The sequence below is a fragment of the Sinohyriopsis cumingii genome, chromosome 6 (assembly GCF_028554795.1).
Source record: "Sinohyriopsis cumingii isolate HCF-2022 chromosome 6, ASM2855479v2, whole genome shotgun sequence".
Classification (NCBI taxonomy): domain Eukaryota; kingdom Metazoa; phylum Mollusca; class Bivalvia; order Unionida; family Unionidae; genus Sinohyriopsis; species Sinohyriopsis cumingii.
Window position 1 is genome coordinate 140,305,179 of NC_142966.1, and position 8,257 is coordinate 140,313,435.

Consider the following 8,257-nt stretch of genomic DNA (forward strand, 5'->3'; position numbering starts at 1 on the left):
AGTATTTGTACGAAGATATTTCTAGCTATTAATGCCAGCATCTTCCTGAAAAAGTAACTTTTTCATGTTAAAGACTTGTACCCTGGCCAAACATGTCAAGAATGAAGCGATTTTCAAGAAGGAACTTGATCATACTAGTCTTGCTTTACCACGAGAATGTAACCAAGATCAATATAATAAGAATAAATTAGAATTCCTCCCTACGTTCTAATTATTCAGTGTTGTAATTTTATGAAGAAAAGTTATACAAATATTTTCATTTTTAAGACCTCTAATATATCCACATATACGGCGTGTCTCAACTTCGAAATACAAAAGTTAAAAATATTTCCTCAAGCAATAAATAATCTTGATGCATTTTGAATATGTATACAATTGCTTTCTCTCTGCTACGCACTCAGATCTTACGAGCACGTGCTTCTTTAAAACGAGGTCCAGTAAAAATGGTAATATTGCAGATATTTATGCTGAATGATATAAATACACATACTGCACGTAAATGCTAATTACTGGCAAGTCTCAATCGTCCGCCTCCTTGATTTCCTATCATTTTCCTGACTGTACTAATGTTGGTGATACATCGAGGACGCTTTTGTGTTGTCTATACGTTGCAACGATATATGTATTGTCAATAAGATCGACTAAAAAAATCAAATGTAAGAATTCAGTCGAAAAATCTACCAAATTAGCACTTGTTGCCAAAGTTATAATTGACGTCAAAACGGATTAAGTACAAATATATGAGATATTTGTTACATCTGTTAGTGTGGGAAAGTTCAAAAGACCCTATCCCATGTTTTCTAGTATTTGGGTTCTTTTTTTACCCGTTTATATTTTACGGATTTTATTCTTTCGGGCAGTTTTAAGAAATCTGAAGAAGAAAAAAAGTTCAAAAAATGGAATGTATTGTACAACATATTAGACTTACGATCACAAATACTATATAAGAAAAAGCTGATTATTGTAATATTAAGGTCAGAAGCTGAATCCAATGTTGGTATGTATGTATCATGCGACTGGTATTGGTAAATTGCTGTCTTATACCCTTCATATAATATATAATACCTTTATTTAAAGTTGCGACTTACAATGGTTATATTACATTGTATGACCTTATATTTTCAAAAATACGAAGAATAAAATAGAGAAGAAAGAGGAGGAGTAGAGATGAGCAGCAGTACAGAAGAATAAAATCCTGGGAGACAACGCATCTTGATTAAGTCGCATTTGTCAGAGTTACTTCCCTTAACGTTCGATCGCGTTGTATTGTAGGAATCGAAATATGATTTTTTTAATATTTTTTTTGGGGGGGGGCAGCAATATTGAAATGGTAGCATGGGGTTAGTGGAAATCAAGTTGCCTTAATCAGTCAGCAGGGTCCAACATGACAGCTAATCGATAGTAGGTCAACCACTTCCTGAATGTTTTTAACAATTTTTGCTGCGGGACTGACATGAACAAATTAACTTCCAAATATTGTGGGATGAATCACGGGCTCGATGGCCAATATAATCATATACGACAATGGCCTTGGTACTTTAGAAAAGTCCCAAGGGAGTACGCAAGGGAAATTGCATTAGGCAAAGTTGTTATTATGTTTCTCATGCATGAAATTGGGCTATTTTTTTAAAAATTCTCTTCATTGACGCTTATAACTAATTGCAAAACATTAACAAAGAATGTGTACTGATGTGCCCTCACATACAATCCACTTTAACAAAGCACTATCATTATACACATCAGTGGAACGACTCAATTTATATATGGATAATTAAATATTAAATTTGCAAGAATTGCATATCCGTCGTTATGAATGACAATCATACTCTTAAAAGCAGTGTTTCTTTTCTTTCGTCTTCCTGGCAACATGGCAGTAACGTTTAGAGCCTTGTAAATAGGGGCATACCCCTAAGATGATAGTACGAAGAACTTAAAAAAAGGAAAACCTGATTTGGTTGCCAGGTAAACATTTCTTTTTCGAAACCACACAAACTCATATGAGAACTCCTCAGCACATTCTCATTCAATTGGAAATGCATTCGGATCAAATTGTCCATTTATGAAAGACAAAAGCGTGCCTCGGATGTATTTTGGCACTGTAATTTACAACAAAATCGTACATTTTGTTATGAGGAAATTTCTTTACAGAAAACAAACCGCAATCTAATTGGACCCAATTGTCTATTTCTACGATTGGACTGACTGTAGGAACGATACCACATCAAACCATACACAGCCTTCATGAAACCATTATATCTCCCATCAGATAATGCTCTGATACAGCAGGTTTTATACTGCGGTATTAAAGTAGTAAATATAATGATACTCTATGATCCTTAGCTGGCGATAGTAGTATTGTAATGGGCGTTTTGGACTGGGCTTGCTGAGATAGATCCACGCCTTCTGTACCTCATTACTCTATATTTGTATCCTCATGTCTCACGCGTGTGCGGTGAGGCAAAATATTTGGGTTGCAAAAATTATAACGCTAGCGTGAAAGATTTTCAGTAGCGAAATCGGCTAGTGTATATGATTTTGCAAAGTTAGCGTCGGCAACGACGCCGCCAACAAAAACGATGCCGCTGCAAGTGTAAACAATTATCCTGTTTTAAAACTCTTCACTAACTATTGGAGATTCTTGCGAATATGAATGATTTTACAGAACAAAACTGGCTATCGTAAACGATATATCCACTCACTAGTTCTTTGGAAATGTTAACGACGACACCGCAAACAGCGGAATAAATGTTGCCACTCCAGGTGCAGATATTTCAATCTTGATATATGCTTCTAAAAGCGGTGTTATTGTGGAAACTCTTCGCAAACATAGTGAAACCCTTTGCAAACACACTGGAAACTCTTCGTAAACCTGAACGATTCTTAGCATCAAAATATGTGAACGTTAGCATTTAATGCTTCGGAAACGTAAAAGATTTTGCAAAGCAAAACCTGTGATCGCGTCCCAAGCGACCGCATACAAGCGAAGTTGCAGCAAGGCGCCCAGCAAAGGTGAATGCACTATCACAGCTAGCAGCAAAATATTTTTGATCGTAACTATACTATATATAGCATATTTTGCGGAGATTCCCTTTGTGCGAGAATATATCATGTTGAACGCAACTAATAATCATGCATACACACATACATCCATACATACATACATACATACATACATACATACATACATACAGACAGACAGACAGACGCACACACAAATACATACATACATACATACATACATACATACATACATACATACATACATACATACATACATACATACATACATACATAATATTTAGCTGCTATTCGTTTCTTTGTGTAAGAATATTGTATTATAATTGCAACTGCTTTATCTGCCAAATGTAATGAAGATTTTCATTGACCAGAATGTATCCGCGTGATCAGACTGAGCTGAGTTTATTTCTATATAAACTCTACGGAGAACTACTCAATATAAACTTCTATAGACAGAGTCATGTGCAAAGTAACCAAAGTAAACATTGAAAGAGAAGGCATATATATTGCATGCCTTGAAAACGAAATAATAATGTTAGTAGCTTTTTCCTTATAAATTTAATAAATTTGTTTTGACAAAATCAGATAACAAAACTTTGTAACCTTTTCCTGAAAAAAGTCTTTCTTTGACTATACATTATATAATTCTGGATAAAAATGTTGCATGTACGTTAGGTCAAGGTTAGGTCAAGGTCAGTTGCGTTTCCAGTATTTTGCATGCAACAGTTGTGTCCAAAACATCAGAGTTCTGAAAACTTTCGCTAAATTTTCCATGTTAGATAAAGTTCATCCATGAAGAAACTGAACGCAATGATGTATCAATAATTGACGTGCTTTATTAAGTGGACGATATTTCACAAGCTGAATTGTCAAGCATTATAATTAAACTAATACGTTTTAAATCTCTCAAAGAAGAATGATAGAATTACCACAAACAGAAACTATTTAAGTTCCTAAAAGAGTAAAATCTTCTACGTAAATCTATAACTCAGAGTAAGGAAACTAAAAATCTACCAAGAAATACGTTGGGGCTACAGCGATGTCACTGGGGCTTGTTACAAATGAAATCAAAACTATTGGGGTAGGGGTGAGTCCAAAGACAAAAATTATAACACTTGGAGCCCCAAATCCTATAAAGCCGATCCTGATACTTTCCATGGAGTGGGAGATAGATACTGCCTCAACCAACCCAACCCCCAACCGTTTGCTGCTTTGTAAGCGTGATTGTGTCGGAAACATGAGGCATCTACGCAGTTTACATGCTCATTTCCTTGCCTCGGTTGATTGTTAAAGTCCAGTCGAATATTTCACGCCTGCAATAATCATATACAGGGTGTTCTTTTCACCAGGGTATTCGTTCCATGCCCCCCCCCCCGTAGCTTCGTTAACTCAGTAGCGATATCTTAACGGTTAAACGGTCATCAGAAACCATCTGAAGGAACTTTGTTTCACTTGGCAAACAGTCATGTTGAAAGTGCTCCCGCGGTTACAAAAGCAGATGCGTTAAGGATCGTTGGAAGGATGGCTCTGAAAAAGGCACTTGACCAGAAAATCTATGATTAAAAAGAGGGAAAAGACCAAAAGACTTCGATTACATGGCACGACTTTTTAGACTACCATCGAGCAGAGGTTTTCTGCTCAGTCATGCGCTTCCGATGTATATCTATGCGGATTGGACTTGCATTAATGATCACCCTCACGTGGGAAGGTGGCATCGTCAGCTTGGGTGCGTCAACAGGACCAGAATGCGTTGGGTTGCATACGTGGTTACACTTATACGTTCTTCTCTATTATGACTTACGGGCTTGAACCGCCACCTTATGCTGCTAATTATTGAACCAGTGACTTCAGCGCCCGTCAACAACTGCCACCGTTTTATTCAACGCTACCGTTTCAAACACATATGAACAGTTTAATATGCATTCTCCGTTGACCGTGTTGTACCAACATTGAAGAAAAGAAAACTCTCGAATGTTATTCAACAAGGGTGCACTTGTCCGCTTAACAGTTCTTGGGCGAAAACGACATTTCCGACACTTATCAATGGCGGAATGGATATGGATCGAATTGAACGTTGCACTAGAACCCCAGAAAGCACAATCGCCAGACACTTAACTGGTCCTCAAATAGATATTTTCTATGATTTGTGGCTGTAGTAGAAAATAATAACGAATAAAGAGTAATTGGTTAGAAGTGCGTGTGGGTTTTGCATCTCAAAAAGGCCAACCTGTCCAGCAATTATGATTGGAGATCACATTATTAATAGAAAAAGTGTAATAAACCCTCGATGTTACTGGCGCCAGAAAATAATAGAATCGGAATAACAACTCCGATATGAAATTGCCAAGAGAACCGCGGTGCTTACGAAATATAAACCTGATTGTGTGGTTGTAGATGTGATTTGTAGACTCAGTGTGGCCTACTCACTTGCGTGTGGAGTGAAGGGTAAAAATAGTAAATTCATGAGCATGAATTCGTTGACCAATAGCGGTAATCACACTCAAAACCAATTGTAATACTACTGCGCACGTACTTTTAACTTCTGGATCTACTTGGTTTGCAGTTGGACACGCGTTATACATAAGTTCCTTATATACTCGCTCACAAATGGGGTCCACATACAAATGACATATTCCCTGATCTGCTGTGGTATAATGCGTTGGCACATCTGGATCTATACGTTTTTCGGACTAATATGTAGAACAAACAACATAGACAATCATCTGCCGTCACATATAGCAACGGCAGCTATGTTGCTTTTGTTGTTGTTGTTATAGGGTTTAACGCCATTTTTCAGCACAAGATAGGCTATACATGGCGGCCAGTATTAATGGTGGAGGAAGAACCCGGGAAAACCCGGAAAGAACATCCGACCCACGAGAAGCTACTGGCAAGCTTAATCACATACCCACATTGGTCGAGCCCGAGACTCGAATATACGAAGACAGAGGTGAGATGGCAGTGATCAGTAACGGCGAGCGCTTTAGACCACTCAGCCACTCGGGGCCCACCCAGTGGCAGGTAAGGGTCTATCTTGTTTGCATTTGGACCCGCCCTATACTACAGTATATACGGTAGATAATTTAAGTTCTTCAAGTATATCGTGCATTTTAATCTTTTTGACAATTGACCTTACATGACTTTGTTACCATCGTAACAGTGACCCTATTTAGAGCATGCAGCTTGTTTGTAAAGATAAGAATTTTTCACATCTGTCTATGCTTTGAACGAACTAAACCCAAAATCTGGATGCCGTATATTTCGAAATATATGTGATGTGGAATCGCTGAACAGTTCGCATATGGTACTGATGAAAATAAGTATATATGAAATGTAAATATAGCTTTTGTAATTATCGTCCTTTTAAATTCCCTTGAACGAGAAAGGTTACTCCATTGTGGAATAAATTTTAAAGATCTAATTTTGTAATGAATACGCTTACTCAATATATTTTTTACTATTTACTTGAAAAGTTGAATTAAAATACAACAAACGATCGCGAATCTTTTAAAATATCAGTGATTTATTCAAATGTAACACTAACGTACTTGTAAAGATCGCAGTGTTGAATAAATATTTCGAAATGTTCCAGTTTCCAAGTATGTAAAAGATGCTAGGCATCTTCTCAACGCTAAAGTAACGCACGTACTCTTTACAACGCTAAAGTAACTCACGTACTCTTTACAACGCTAAAGTAACTCACGTACACTTTACAACGCTAAAGTAACTGATGTACTCTTTACAACGCTAAAGTAACTCACGTACTCTTTACAACGCTAAAGTAACTCACGTACTCTTTAGTATCGAAGTATTAGTAACGGTAATATGAGTATAGTATTAGTAGTGTTGGCAGCACCAGTGGAAGCAGCCGATGTGATATAATAGAGGTTTAACAATTGTTTTTCTTGCTACTGCTTCTTCTGTCTTATAGTTGCTGCTGTTGTTGCAGAGGCAGCTAGCACTAGAGGCAGCAATAGAAGAATAAAATACAGCATTAAGTTGAACTGTCTTGAAGAACGTTTCGCCTAATTTAAGTCTTGAATCATTGAACTTCCGAATTTATGATATCGATATCAATAAGAAAATATCGATATAGAGTTGACAGAATGTGGGATTGTACAACATTCAATGCCACCTTATATGTTCAATGTCTCAATGTTCTATGAACAACTGATATGATATCCGTTGAATTCCTTAAAGAATTCCCTCTTCTTTATCTAACTCCTGTTTTTTATGGAGTACTCAATATTCGGAGGCTGGCGCGGGAATAGTGTGTGGGTGGTGCGATGATGGAGCAACTGCAAATCATAGTTCATATTCCTTCCCCAATAATGTTGTGCATATAATTTTCATACTCTGTCACGTGATTTATTATTTTTTCCTGCATATAGTTTTGTGCAAATTATTATATCCTACATTATTTTTGCTTGTTGAAAACTTGGTATACCTGCTTCCAAATTACACTTCTCTTCTCTGCCTGGTTATTATTTACCACTACCTTACTTGACGATACAAACGATCCAAAACCCTAAAGAGGATAAAGAGTTAACTGTATAGCTGGATTATCTGTCTAGATTACTGAGGGTTTCTCAGATTAGTTTTCCATCTGACGTTGAAGTTTGCTCAGTTGAACAGAAAATTTATCAACGTTCCAGGTCAGAGAGCCAAATAAGACTACACCCTTTGTTTTTTTCATTTGTGTTGTACTGAAAACACACTAGACGTAACGAGATCATCTGTAGGAGTACTTTACATCACTGCATGCGCGTCTAGAATGAGCAATACAGTGCATAATAGGATTCAAAAAGATTCATCGAGACTGGTGTCTTCGTTAAATTAGATAACAGTCTTATTTATATACCAATAAACGTTATCGCATTAGGCAGTCGACTGATATATGTCGCATGCAATGGCAAAGATCCAGTTTGTGGCTCAAATTAAAAAAAAATATTATATGTGAAGTGATAAACAAAATAAGCAGCTTCTTCGGGAAATATGGTATTGAATCTTTCATGTGTCTAGTGCGGAAAATCAAAACATCGCCCTCTGTGAGAAAATATGTGAGGCGTTTAACGAAAAGAAAGGTTTATGAACAGAACAAACCAAAACCATTGGTCGTTCTATCCGTTTTTAATTCGTATGTTTACTATATTTACAAAGATATCAGCACATTAAAAGTGTTTGTTTTTCATCTTTGACTTTCTTTTTCTTCTCTTCTTTAAATTTCGATTGTCCATAC